This window comes from Neomonachus schauinslandi, chromosome 12 (genome assembly GCF_002201575.2).
Source record: "Neomonachus schauinslandi chromosome 12, ASM220157v2, whole genome shotgun sequence".
NCBI classification, from domain to species: Eukaryota; Metazoa; Chordata; class Mammalia; order Carnivora; family Phocidae; genus Neomonachus; species Neomonachus schauinslandi.
The window spans coordinates 50,492,689-50,508,257 of NC_058414.1; the positions used below are offsets into that span (position 1 = coordinate 50,492,689).

General features: G+C 37.3%; 1 pseudogene; it reads left to right on the plus strand.

Moving 5' to 3' along the window:
* Positions 1–285: 285 nt before the first annotated feature.
* LOC110579903 lies at positions 286–11,466 on the plus strand (annotated as a pseudogene).
* The last annotated feature ends 4,103 nt before the right edge of the window (positions 11,467–15,569 follow it).

The following is a 15,569-nucleotide window of genomic DNA, read 5'->3' on the forward strand; positions in this document are numbered from 1 at the left end:
AGGTAGAAAAGGCTCCCCAAAGGAGATAAACCCAACTGGGTATGCAGGTTGGAAACCAGCAACATATTGAGTGAAGGATGAGTCACTGGTTACCCCCAAGAGCAAAGTGTAGTAATAGAGCCAAGAGCTGGGGATGGAGCTCCAGGGAAGCCATTTTTCTAAGGCAAGACCGGGAAGAAGAATATGCAAAGGGAATGATACGGAGGACCTAGAAGAGTAGAAAATAGGGACATTGTTTCTTGGATTCTGGAGTAGAAGATTAGTTCAAGGAAATAATCATTAACAATGTCGAGTACCTCAAAGAAGCTCAGTGAGATAAACCAGAAAAATCTCTTTAACATTGGTAAAGAGTTACTGGTAACTTTAATGAGAGAAATCTAAAATGAAGGAGGTAGAAGACAGATTGTCTTAGGCAGAGAAGTAAGTAGGAGGAGAGAAAAAGCGTGGATTTGTCTTCAGGAAGCATGTTTATGATTATTTGTAGAAGAGAAAAATTGAAAACAGTTTAACAGTCTAATAAAGAAGGCATTTAAATTGTTACATATATAATGCAATAATAAACAACCACTAACAGATATTTAGTATTTAAGAATATGGAAATCAGTCACAGTAAGTGAAAAAAAAAACAAACCCCAAGATGCAAACTTTTATGCAGTATGAAACCCAATTTTTTTATAGGGGGAGAAAAAACTAAAAAAATCCAAAACCAAAATATTAACAATTGTCATCTCTGGGTGGTATATATTATGAGCAATTATTTTCTTCCTTGAAAATATTTATTCTCTAAATGTTCTAAAATGAGCATGTATTCCTATTAAAGTCAGGAAATTTTCTTTTTTAAGAAGCTTGGCTAAGAAAGAAAAGAGAAAGTTTTGGCAGTAACTTGAAGAGGTTGGGGGGGTGGAAAGGAGCGTGTGTGTGTGTGTATTTGTGTATGTGTGTGTGTGTGTGTGTATTTGAGTTGTAAGCAAAGAGCATTTTTGTATGGAGAAGGGAGAGAGCCAGTACACCAAGAGAGGCTGAAGATACAGGAGCATGGATGATTGATGGAGCATGTCCCTGAGGGAGCGGGAGGGGATGGAATCCAGATCACAGGTGGTGGGATTAGCCTTGGCTAAGAGGAGAGACATTGCTTCAACTGAAAAATGAGGAAAAGAGGTAAGGATGGATGTGGGTGCTGATAAGAATGTAGAGGAGGGGGCAGGAAGTTGAGGGAGTTGCTGTCTGTTGGCCTCTATTTCCTTTGTGAAGTAGAAGGTGAGGTCATTTGCTGAGTGGGGTCAAGGGTTTACGGAGAATGATGGGAATTTGGAAGAGCTGCTAAGGGAAAAGAGGGAGGAAGGGGACTTGGGACATAGAGACAGATTATCCAGCTGACTTGAGAGGCCAGCTGAGGCTTGAGACGGAATTTATAATGAAGGGCACCTACTGCTTAACTTTTGGCTTTCTTTAGCAGCGCTCTGTAACATTAATTTAAAAATAAAGAAAGCACATAGTGAGACTGATGAAGAGGTTACAGATCTGGGGAAAGACCCTGAAAAACACCAGTATTCTGGATGCTTGAAGTGATAATGGAGTTTATGCTAGAAAGGGACAGAAATAAAGCCAAAAGAGGGCTGAAGGGAATGGAAGTCACAGTGAGGTCTACAGGCTGCAGTAATGGGAGACAGGGAGTGAGAGAACTTCAACAAGGAGAGCTTTGGGCTAAGAATGGGGGACTGAGAGGGAAGATTCTAGGCATGAAAGAGTGCCCGATGGAGGTCAGAGGTGTAGGTCAGCTGCTGTCTCTGTGGACAATCCCAGCTAATACGGTCACTCACTTGACAGTGAAAACTCAACTTCCAGTTATATGTGGAACACAAAAACTCACAAAATCAATTTAAAAAATGAATGTAGATTGGGATGCCTGGGTGGCAGTTAGTTAAGAGTCTGCCCTCGGCTCAGGTCATGATCCCGGGGTCCTGGGATCAAGTCCCACGTAGGGCTCCTTGCTCTGCTGGGAGCCTGCTTCTCCCTCTGCCTGCCGCTCCCCCTGCCTGTACTCTTTCTCTCTCTCTCTCTGTCAAATAAATAAATAAAATCTTAAAAAAGAAATCAATATAGATTAAAGTACACTCTTTCCTCTCCCGTCCCGCCCCACCCTGTCTCTACACACACACGTACATGTGTATAATTTGAAATATTATTGAGAAAATAACATAGTTGTTAACTAATATAGTTGTTAAAACAGACTCCCGACCAAGCAAAAAGAACACTGGATCTTTTTTCAATTCCAGATATTTAATTGCCATATATCATGAACAAGTCACTTTCATATTAGAGAACAATTTTCTCATTGGTAAAATGGGTTAAATTATATCTATCAAACAAGGTATTTTTAAAGAACTAGATTAAAATTTAAAAATATACTCAGAGTTTTCAGAACCCCAAATAGTATAGCTTGATTCACAGATATTTATTGAGCACTGTGATATATTTGTATTTGTGATTAGGGCATCTAATGATGAACAAAAGAGACTCACTCTTTTCCTCATACATTTAGAAGATAACAGGGGAATTTCAGAGATTATCATGCAAGTAATAGGGCACCTTCCTTTCTCTGTGATTCTATTCCTTACTCCCTCTCAAGACTTAAGTCAGGGTTCTGCCAGGGCTGTCCTAGACACAGAGCTGTCTCCTGAGAAATATCAGGGAAGAAGGATTTTGATTATTTATGATCACAATTTGTTGATGTTTTATCTTATGTCACTTTTGTATTTGTTTAATTATTTGAAATCTTGAATTTATATAATCTCTCTTCCAAGCTGTTATTTTCACATACTTATATACATGCACAGATGTACACAAAAGCACAGCATACATACATGTATATGCATAGAGACATATGTATATACACACATAGATACATATTCTGGTAGGAAAAATTCATGTATAATCAAAGCCTAAAGGCAATTAAATATTCAGAATATTAGCCTATTAACAATCAGCATATTGGTGATAGTGTCAGTGATGATACATCTGTTCATCTAACAGGATGACTAGCATTTATGCCCAGGAGTTGAAGGTACATGAATTGCTCTTAGATGAGCTAAGTGAAAAATTATGTGCTATGCCCCTAACAAGGAAAGCCACTTGAGTTTAAATAACAATAAAGAGCACATGGAATAGAGAAAAAAGTCTATGTAACACATTTGTTACTATTCAGTGGTGAAAATCAGCCAACTGTACATATGTGCATATGTATGTACATTTATACATATAAATATGATTTTAGACTAACAATGGTAAAGAACATTTAAAATTTGCATTTAATAGGACCTTCTAAAATTAACAATTTGATTTATACATAATTTGAATACTCTGCAAGTTTGGTAATAATTTTTAGTATGTTTGAATGTGTAGAATGTGCCTAGAACTGTGCTAAATATTTTAGGTGGATCATCTCATTTAATTTTAACAAGAATCTCTTTTAGATACTAGCAATAGATACTACTGTTTTTCAAAATTTACAAATTCAAAATATGGGACAACCGAGGTTTTAAGAAGTTAAGTAACTTGCCTACTGTTGTACAGCTGTTGAGTGATAAACACAAAACAGTTTGATTTCAGAATCCATGCTCTTCATCATTGCTCCCCATTTCCCTCAAGTAGGGAACATTTTCCCAATTCATCAAATTATGTTGATTCTGGCTTCTAAATATCTCTTAGGTCCATCTTCCTTTCTTCAACCTATTGCTGCAGTCCTGGGTCTGACCACCCAGCACTGTCAACTGGATTACTATAGAGTCTCCTGCTTGTCTCTGGTAGTCGGACTCATTGAGTTCATTTGTAATCCATGTGGCTGGCCAGTGAGTAAATTAGGTCACATTTGCAACAATTACCCACTGTCTGCTGTCATGATAGTCCCCAATTCCATAACTCTGGAACAAGAGCCTGATTCAATGCTTTCTAGTACTTATGTGTTCAGGAATGAGTCCATGCTCACTTGAACACCACCAACTCCTGCCATGATCTGCCATGCCCACCACCACTGCCCAGACTTGAGTTGCTGCATCCCTCGTTCTCAAAGCTTTACAATCAATCATCAGAATGCCAAAAGGCCCTTCATTTCCTTTAGTTTTAAATGATTTCTTCTGCCAAAAATGAGAAAATGCCTTCTTTCAAACTTTGACCCGTTTTGTCATAGGAGGCACCAAAGAACAGTGCTTGTGCCTTAAATCTCATACAAAAGCAGGTCTTTTCACCCTTTAACTGAAGGCCTGGCCTCCTGGAGCTCCAATAACCATTCAGTGGGGCCAAACAGAGGGCAGACTTGTTTGCTCCTCTCCATTCCTCATCTTGTCCCATCTTTTCTCTCATAACCCACCAGAACTCCTCTTTTTACCTTCACCAAACACAAAGCAAACTCATACCAACCAAAGCAAATATCCAACAGATTCAGGGAGCATTGGGCAGGCAGGATGAAGGATTTGTGGCTCACACAATGGCCCACTGGTCATGACTCATCAGCTCTGCCAATAACCACTCTTTCAATTTCCATTCAAGTAAAATGAAGTATTAAGTCCTCCATAAATGCAAATATAATCATGCTCTTTCACCTTCTAAAATATGTCAGTGAATACTCACTGCATTTAAAATGAGGTTAAAACTTTTTTTTTAAAGGTTTTATTTATTTATTTGAGAGAGAGAATGAGAGACAGAGCACGAGAGGGAAGAGGGTCAGAGGGAGAAGCAGACCCCCCGCTGAGCAGTGAGCCCGATGTGGGACTCGATCCCGGGACTTGAGGATCAGACCTGAGCCGAAGGCAGTCGCTTAACCAACTGAGCCACCCAGGCGCCCTAAAATGAGGTTAAAACTCTTAAAGATGGTTAACAACACACTTTCAGTTTTCTTCTCATCCCTCATCTATTGCAACCTCCTCCAATGACCTTACTTCAAACCCCATATTCTAAGAAGTATGGTTTGAAATCTCCAGGTATAACTAATGACAGACTTACCATCTAATAATAATGAGAACTATTTTAGCTTTTACTAAGTTGTGAACAAATTGTGAGCAAGTTGTGAACAATAATTATTATTATTTATTTTTTGGCTGAAGAATGCAGCAGATAAAAAGTCACACCAGTAACACTAGGTTTTGCATGTTTACTGACATGTAATAAATAAATATGGTAAGTTCAGTGATAATTGAACATAATCATTTTAAATATCTTATTCATACTTACTGCACATTTTCTGATTTACTTCATAAATATAATTTTCAGTAGCAATTTTGATACTTTATTAATAATAATATGTACATAAATATGCATGATAATATTATTTTATATTTTTCAGAGAGACAAAATAACTTAAATTGAAGAGTTCATTCATGTATGCCAGGAATTTATGTTAGTGAAATTTACATTGTCTCTGCTCACTCTACTCAGAATTAAATCTAAATAAACCAAATAATATCAGACAGGATCTTAAACTGTAATTTGAAGCATTATCTAATAGTACTAAATATTATGCATTTGTTCTTTTTAGATATTTCAAGGTTCTTTTGTTAATACTAAGTTATAGCTATCTCCCCTTTAGGATTTTAAAAAGAAATCTATTGGTCTGTATCCACAGAAGTAGGAAGGGATAAATGGAGATCGATAAACATTTTAAATACAGTGCAGTACAACAAATAGGATAATCTCAGGGAAGATAGAATTATCGAAGATCGGTTATAAGGGGAAACCTGGGAAAACTTTTTGAAATTGAGAATCATTATCATTTAACTTCTAAAATTTATGAAAATAGTCATTTCGGATGCAAACACTGAAAAAATTCTTACCACAGGCAATATGATCATTGTACCAATTTAAGTACTAGTTTGTTATTTCAAGCTACAAATGGAAAGGCCTTCTTATATACTGTCAGAATATTAACAAAATGCTATCCTGATTAAGTTTCTTTAATTGAGAGTTTTAACAAAAGTGTAATTAACATTGCCCTATTATTAATTCCACATTATAAGTTTAAAGAATTAATTACAGTTATTGCTGATAAGCTCTGGTATAATCGATGACAACCATTATAACTACAACTAACATTACATAATGCTCAATATATGCCAGGCACCATTATAAAATATGTATATTAATATACTAATTCAACACTTATGAAAATCTTATGACATAGTTGCAACTATCATCTTCATTTTAGAGAATTTAATTTTTCCAAAATCACACAGCTAACAAGTGACAGAGCTAGAATTCAAATCCAAGCAATCTAGCTTTAGATCCCATACCCCTTAACCACTATGCTCTTCCAGAAACTATAAAATATTTGAAAAAAATCGGAGACCTAAAAGGATATCCTATTGTAATAAAAAAAGACATGTTTTTCCACTTGATGAACACTACTAAAATCAGGTAGTTGAAGTTAATCTAAGTTGAGGCTAAAACAACACAAATTGTATAGCAGGACTGAAGACTTTGATATGCGTATACAGTGGGCAATAGCCTTTAGAAATAACCGTGAAAAGTGAGTTTAATAAAGGAAAATTTGGCTCTTGGTGGATGTCGACAATTTATGGCAGCAAGTGAGACCACTCAGCAGAGTCTGCACACCTTTGTTAGTATGGGCCAAGTTACTAATTAAAAAACAAGGTTAATAGTATTGTGATAAGCATGGTAGGTGAGCTGATAACAGTTATTGACCCCTGAGGGTTAAGACCAGGAATATTTTAGAAAACAATAGCTAAAAGATATTAAGATAAGACACATCACAATAGATTTACAAAGCTTTGTCTTGTTATCCTGATAACTATGCAGGGCTTTAATACAAGAAGCTTTATTAATATAAAATCTTAGTAAAACAATAAAAATATATGTAAGAAAAATAAACATGTTTAATTCTGGCAGAGGAGCTAAACAAGCATGGAATCTGAGAAGCTCCGTATTTGATGGTTGCTGAAGTGGGCAAACGTTGTTGAACAACCTTGAGACTGTGATATTAGTCATGAGACCAGAGATAAGGTAGAAGACTGACCCAACAACAACCTTACTTTGCTAATAGAGAGTCAATTTTAGTTTAAAATAAAAAACATACTCATCAGATACACATTATTATTTCATTTTATAAAGATGATCTGAGAGGTTATGTAAATTTCCCCTAATTTTCACATTTGTAAAATGATAGGGTTGGAGTACAAACCTAGGAGTTTTTATGCTTTTTAATAACTTTATTTAGTTTGCTTAGGAAGGTGCATGAATATGAAGTTATCCACCCTACATAAAATATGAGTTATTCTGCTGGAATGATCATTTCAAAATATGAATCTGTCTTTATCAACCCCACTGAATGTCCAGTCCCCAGGCCCAAACTCTTGGGAGCTTAAAACTATTCATTGACTTGCCATTGCTTTTAGGATTAAGATTCAGCCTCTTTATTTTATTTTATCTTTTTAATTAATTAATTTTTATTTTATTTTTTTATGTTATGTTAATCACCATACATTACATCATTAGTTTTTGATGTCGTGTTCCATGACTCATTGTTTGGTATATAGGATGCAAATTCTGTACGGTCTCACTCAACATGCCGCAGGCTCCTCTCATTATAATTATCCATGTTGACCTGCACCAGTTCCATGCTACTTACGAGGTGCCCTACCACCAGACCCACACTGAACATGCTGTTGCCTCCACATGGAACATTCTTCTTCCTCTCTGTCAACTTAAATCCTTTTTATTCTTTATTTTTGGTTCAAATATCCCTTCCTTGGAGAAGTTTTTCTTGACTCTCTTATATGCCTTACCTCCGTTGCTCCTTTATATTTATTTGTGAAGAACTGATGAATATTTGTCCCCCTCATTAGACTATAAACTTCGTAGGGGAGTGACTGTATCTGTTTCATTTGTCATTGTATCTTCTGGTTTCTAACATGATGCCCAACATCTAATAGACTTTTAATATAGTGAATGAGTGAACAGATTAATTAATTCATTAAATTCCACCAAAGTCAAGAAATAATTACAGAATTGTTTAAGTTACAATGCCTTTTTTGTGATATTTATTTTTTAGGTTTGAGGGAATATTTACAAAGGCATTCCTTTCAAAAATTTAAGTATTTTGAGGTGTATTATATTGCGTTTATCTTAGCAAACGGATCCTAGGATTATTGGTAAAGGTGTGCTTGTGGAGGAAACAGCAACCTAAAAGTTGTAATTAGTGGGATATTATTAAGGCCACTTACTGCATTTTTTAGAGCTGTGATTCATAACATTTTTTAAAATTAAGAATTTCTTTGATGAAAGCTGCAGACTGTCTCTCCAGAAAATTCACAGATGCACATACTAATACAACTTTGTACAAAATTTTGGGGGTTTTATATCCATTAGAATTCGTCCAGAGAACCTAGGCTAAGAACACTTATTCAAGATAAATCTATCAAATTCATGTGTCTTAAATAGCAATGATTTATATTGCTTGTCGTCCCTCTCATTCTGATTTGTTTTATATCTGGACTCTAATTATCAAAGGGGAGGAATAAAGGAAATGCTCAAGAGATTCATCATAGTCAAAAGAAACCCCTATTTTTCTCTCTTTATCTTCAGGCTATTATTTCTAGACCAGCGCTCTATTGTTCATGCTGCACTGTTCATTGGCCATCAACCAGACAGAGGATACTGGTCTAGGCCATTGCACAATGTCATCTTCCTCTGGGCTGTTCTGTAATTAAAATAATTTCAATCTATTCTCTTGAAATTTTTTTCTACAGGCAATTGTAAAAATGTAGAACCAAAAAGCAAATAAAGGAACAAAAATATAACTTGTTTTCTTTACTTTTTATTGTGAAAGAAATTACTCATTATGGACTAGCTACTTATTTAATTTCAAAATTCAAATGTGGTTTCTTTTGTATTCTGTAGTGGAGTAAAATCCCCACTGATTTAAAACGGTCATTTTCCAAGAGCACTGCAAAGTGGCTGGATCTTAAACATTTCTAAAGGAACCACAGATATAAATGCAAAGTGCAACCAAGTTAGTAATGTATTTTCTCCCAGAACTCTTATATCTGAGGATGTCTATAAATGCATCAGAATCAATTTACATATTCTGTACATAGTAGTAACTTTTACCAACATTCCACCTAATGGAGGAACAATGTTGTCAAATAGGTTCTGTTTTATAGGATAAAATAAACCTCTAAGCCTCGATCCAGAATCATGGTTTAACTACACACCATACTCACTCATATTGCACACATATATAAATGGTAGTTACACTTGAAAACTATTCCCCCTGATTCTGCTGGTGATGCTTTACCTGAATACTTTGTAGTGTTCAGCTACCAACAGCTCTGCCTTAGGAGACATACTGTTGTTTATAGATTCCTCATGATTTGAAAATGAGGATAATATTTGACATATAAAATTTTACCTTTCCTTTGTGCCTTTTTGTATATTGTTTGATGGCATGAAAAATATGCTAAGCAAAGACTCTTGTTTGGAATGAGAAGAACCTGAGAAGAAGGGACTGAGACTGACCTGACCTCACTGGAAGCAACCAGTGAGTACGTGGGAACAATAATTTATCTACCTGGAGCCTGACCTCTGCCACAAGGGGCCACCACTAGGAACTGGAAGGTTAGTATAGAAATAGTGAGTGCTTTCTGTTGTTGAGCACAGACTTGTTATTCTAGCTTCTCCTGGACTGGATGCCACTCTTGCACACTAGAATTCAGAAATACTGCCCATTGTTATGGGAAAAGGGGAATAATAAACAGTCTTAGGTATTTGTTGAAGGTACCCTCTACCTTATCAAAGTTTTACTTTTAAGGAGCACTTTACTCTCCAACTCTTATGGTCCACAATTTTTTTCTTAATCACAAGTAATACAAATATTTTAGCAGGTACTTATGTATATAACCATTATACCATATAAATAGATATAAAATATATCTTTCCAAATATATAAGCATACCACTTATTTATTTATGTTATTTATGTTAACAGAATATGCACAAAAGGAGAAATTAAGAAAGGTGAGATAAAAATGAAATAAAGATTATTTGTAAATATATTTTATCTTGTGAGGTAATGGATAGAAACCTTTCACACTATAATGAAAAAAGTGTTATAATTCACGTATCATATGGTTGAGTCACTTCAGTGTACAATTCAATGGTTTTTAATATATTCACACAGCTGTACAACCATCAACACAGTCAATGTTAGAACATTTTCATCACCCTCAAAAGAAACTCTGTGCCCATCAGCAGTAATTTCCCACCCTAATCTAGGGAACTACTTTCTGTCTCCATAAAAGAAAATTTGTCTATTCTGGACATTTTACGTAAATGGAATTGTACAAAACGTGGTTTTTGTGACTGTCCTCTTTCACTTAGTACAATTTTTTCAAGGATTCATCCATGCTGTAGCATGCATCAGCGCTTCATTACTTTTTTCTTTTGAATACTTAATACTGTATTATTAACTACAGTCGCCATGCTGTACATTTTATCTCCAGGACTTATCTGTAACTAAAAGTTTGTACTTTTTTTTTTTTTTTAGACTTATTTTTTAGAAAGGGGATTGGGGCAGAGGGAGAAGCAGAGAGAAAATCTCAAGCGGAATCCCCGCTGATTAGGTGGAGCTGAGGTTGGGCTCCATCTTGACCCTGTGATCATGACCTGAGCAGAAATCAAGTCTGACCCTTAATGACCGAGCCACCCAGGCAGGAGCCCTGAAAGTTTGTACCTTTTGACCACTTGGAGGCATTTCACCCCCTGAACCGGAAAGTGTTCTCTGTGGCGCTGCGGTGTGGCTTGCTGAGATCTTGGTGGAGAAGGACTGTGTGGTGGTGTCGCGGGCACAGGCCGCAGTCCGCCTCGGGGAGTGCGCCTCGGGGTGGCACTGGGGGGTGGGGGGAGGCGGCCTGAGCTGTTGCTGCAGGGCACGGCTCGGGGTCCCGGGCGCAGCATCTAGTACATCGAATGCAAGGAAGGCGGAACGTATTTCCTCACCACCTAGCAGATGCTGTGCGACCGGAAATCTTAAGTGTACCGTTTGTGCCGGGCTCATCCGGCCTGGACTTGGACAAGGATGCAACAGCATCTCCACCTGCTTGGTGCCTGTGCTGAACTGGACAGAGTAAGGAGTGTTGGAGGAAGCAGAATTTTCTGTTTCCTCAGTAGTAAGACTTGTGAAGGATAAAATTAGAGAACGAGACAGCAAAACATCACAGGTGTGGTGTACCACGTGCTTCAGTGTCGGGAGGAGGAGCTCGCGTGGATGAGATTAATGGCGTTTGAGGGCTGGAAGTTGGAGCAGCTGGTCAACAGTGGCTCTTCCTACGGTTACCGGAGTGAAGGCCAGGCCAAGTGCTTCTCTGTGGTTTCCAAGGAGCCACATAACTCCCTATAGGGCATGACCAGTGAGCCCAGCGAGAAAGCCAGGATTTTGCAAGGACGGGCTTCAAGGATATGAGGAACACAGTGTTGGCAGCTGAAGAAACATTTTACCTTTTCCCGAGATGCAACTGTCATGTCGAAGAAGCTTGGCTGTGAAAAGAAACCTGTTTTTGACAATTTGTCTAGAAATCTGGTTGTGAATTGTTTCTGCATCTGAGGTGGGTGGTGAGAGACGGGACCAGTTGTGGCGAGGCCGGGCGTCCCCACACAGAGGAGGCATGTAGGCCTAGTGGGCATCCGGGTGGGGGCCTCTGCTGGAATTTTCCACGTGCCGCCCAGGCCTGCGACAGGACGCTTCCGACCGAGCCGGAAGATCATTAAAGGGCAGCACTTTGAGTGCTACATAAACAGTGTGTAATCATGCCTGGGCCTCACTGGTAGGTGGCCGCAGCACTGTGGTCCCGGGGTCTAGGAGGTTGCTCATTACCTGTTCGCGCACCAGGGAGTCCGCCCTGCCTGCCAGGTGCAATCGGTTGGCCATTTTTCAGCCTCTGTGGACAGCTGAAGACAGACGCAGCTTATGCGTTTTCACTACCTCCTGGGCCTCTGCGTTGAGGCCTAGGCCGCCTTCTGAGCCAGGATCCTCCTGCCTGACCCTGGCTTGGAACGGCAGTCAAGTCTTCTGATTTGTATTTTCCCAGGCGAGCGGTTTTTGTTATCTCTACTTGCCCAGTGTGGATAACCTATCCAGTGTTTTTACCTTTTAGAAATGCCTCAAAGTGCTGCTACATTTTGCATTGATCTATTTAATAATTTTAAAGGAAGTAGAAGTTTTGCTGCATCCGTCTCAGGGACTTGTGGAGGAGCTGGTGCCTTAGCCTCGGCTGGGATGGGATTCCGTGTGGGAGACCTGACCACTTGGCTTCTGGAGCTGAAATGACAGGTCACAATGAAGTTGGATGTTTACAGTGCATCACAAGTGTCTCTTTCTGGCACTTTACTGTTTTCTTTGTATAACTGCAATTCTCCCTCATGTTTCTGGGATGTTTGAGAATTCATATACAACCCGCATGGGCTCTGCCCATGGGACGTGGCATTGAAGCTACTAGGATTCCTTTAAAAACTTCTGTTTGAGTACTTTGAGAACAGACCTTTCTCAGCTGGAGGTAGGGATTCTCAGAGTCAAGACCTGGCTCAGCGGGAGCAGCTCTCTGCTTCTTGACCTGCAGCTTCCCAGGGTAGTTGTGCTCATTTGACCACGGGGACTGCTAACCGGTAGGTCAGAGGCTCTGACACCTCTAGTTTCAAATGCTTCTGAGAGTTCTGCCTGTGTTCTATTTTCTTTTCCTTCGCCAATAATCTGATTAACCAAGCACTCCAGAATTTAGGACTTAGCTCCATTATGTAAAGTCTGTTGTATATTGTTAAATGTTTGGCTTCAACAGTTTATCACAACCTTCTTTAGCCACTAGATGACCCATCTCCCCAGCAGAGCCCCTGGAGGAGGGAGGCCTGTTGGTGCCCTTGGGCTGTACCTTATGCGGTGTTTCTGGTCATTTAGTGTTGTTTCATTTATGACCCTGACTTAATAGATAGGCTTGCGGTTTTTAAATTTAAAGATGTTAAGAATTTACTAAAATTTATTTTGAGGGGTATATATACATTTTTAGATATTCGTATTTTATCAACTTGCAGTTTAATGCCTGAATCTCCCCTGAAAATAGCAAATAAGATTGTGTATTTATGAATGAACAACAACAAAAAACTTATTTTGTATGGCTAGATAATATTCCATTGCGTAGATACACCATATTTTATTCATCAGTTGATGGGCATTTAGGTTGTTTCTACATTATTATGAATAGTGCTGTTGTGAACATTCATGTTTAAATTTTTGTGAGCAGGTGGCTATGTCATATTACCTTCCCATCAAGTGTGTGAAAGTTCCAATTTCTCCACATTCTCACCAACTGTTGCTATTACGTATCTTTTTGATTATAAACCAATGTAGTTGTTGGGAAGTTATTTCTCATTGTGGTTTTGATTTGCAAATCCCTGATAGCTTATAATGTTGAGCATCTTTTCATGTGTTTATTGGCTGTTTGTATATCTGTTTTAGAGAAATGTTTTTTCAGAAACTTAATTTTTGAATTGGGTTTTTTTTGTTGTTGTTATTGAAGCATAAGAATTATTTATATATGCTGGATACAAATTTCGTATCCGGTATGTGGTTTGCAAATATTTTCTCTGAGTTGTAGATTATCTGTTTACTTGGTGGTGTCCTTCTGAAAGAAAAGTTTTTACCTCTGATTATATCTTAATTTATCTACTTTGGGGGTCATTTTTTCTTTTGGTCTTGTATCTAAGAAGATTTACTTCTATATTTCTTAAAGAATTTTACAATTTTAGCTCTTATATTTGGTTCTGTAATCCCTTTGGAGTTAAATTTTTGTGTGTGGTATGAGAAAAGAAGTTCGGTTTCGTTCTTTTGCATGTGGATATGAAGTTGAACCAGCTCCGTTTGTTGAAGGACTGTTCTTTCTCCCTTGAACTGTCTTGGTACCCTTGGTGAAAATCAGTTGGCCAAAGGAAAAGGTTTATTTCTGGATCCTCAGTTCAATTCCATTGATTTATAGGTCTATTTATAATCTATTAATACTCTATTGTGTTAAATGACTTAGCTTTTAGTATGTGTAGTTACTTGGTTGGGCCTATCTCCCCAGCTTATTCTTTGTGTTCAAAATTCACATGGCTATTCTCTCCCTTTTATCTCCTATACAAAATTTAGAATCAGCTGAAACATTACAGAATTAATTTGGGAAAAATTGCCATCTTTATATTAATTCTTTCTGTCACAGAATGTAGTGCATCTTTTCATCTCACTTTACATCTCTGACTACAGTGTGGTCAGTGTACATGATCTGTGATATTCTTTTTTTCCAGTAAAATATATATAACAAAAATTTACCATTTAATAATTTGTAAGTGTATAGTTCAGTGACATCAAGTGTATTCCATTGTTATGCATCCATCACTACCATCTCTCTCCAGAACTTTTTCATTTTTCCAAATTAGAACTCTACCCTTTGCATAATAGCTCTGTTTACCCCTTTTCCCAGCCCCTGGCAACCACCATCCCGTCTTATGAATTTAGTTACTCTAGGTATGTCATGTAAGTGGAATCACATAGTATTTGTCTTTTGTCACTGGTTTATTTCACTTAGCATAATGCCTTTAAGGTTCATCCATGTTGTTGCACATGTCAGGGTTTGTTTTTAAGGCTGAATAATATTCCATTATAAGTACTAATTTTTAAAAGCTTGTTGACATTTGCTTTATTGTAGGGTCAGTTTTGTAATTATGTACATATGTCCTTGAAAGAATATATTTTATTGGCTGCAAATTTAATATATCTCTAAGCTAGAGAATTGTGTTATTCAAGTCTTCTGTAACCTAGGTTGTTTTGTGGAAAGTTTGTTATGACCTCCTTCCATGATGTGAATTTTTCATTTTTTCTTTATAGTTCTGCCAGTTTATGCTCTTAACATTTTGAGCTGATGTTCCTAGGTTTAAACTTGTTGTTGTTGTTAATTAAACTTTCATATTATTTTATATGTACCCTTATATGTTTTCTAATATTTTCCCTCTTAAGTCTTTTTTGTCTGTTTTCAACATGTCTGCACAAGATTTCTCCTTCTCCTCTTCCTTCTTCCTTTCTTTTTTGTTAGTATTTTTTATATGTCTTCCTAGAACCTTCTTAATTTAACCTTGCTCTGCCAAAGAATATAGCCTTTCTGTCTTTTAAATTCAGTTTGACTCCCTCCATCTTTTAACTGGTAAATTGAGTATCTTCATATCAACTGTGTTTAGTATAAGTATGTAGGGATTTGTTTCTAGGATCTCCTTTTGTGAATTATAGTTGTTCAGCTTTTTTTGTACTTCATTTTTTTCTCCATCATTTTTTTCCACTTATTTTAGGTTGATTGCTTCTTGGTTCTGCTTTTTTTTTTTTTTTTTTTTAAATATTTTTGGTTTTTTTTTGTAACTTTAAATTGTCATTTCCCTTTTTTTTAAAATTTCATTTAAATTCCATTTAGTTAATAGTGGTGTAATATTAGTTTCAGGTATACAGTATAGTGATTCAACACTTCCATACAACACCTAGTGCTCTTCACAACC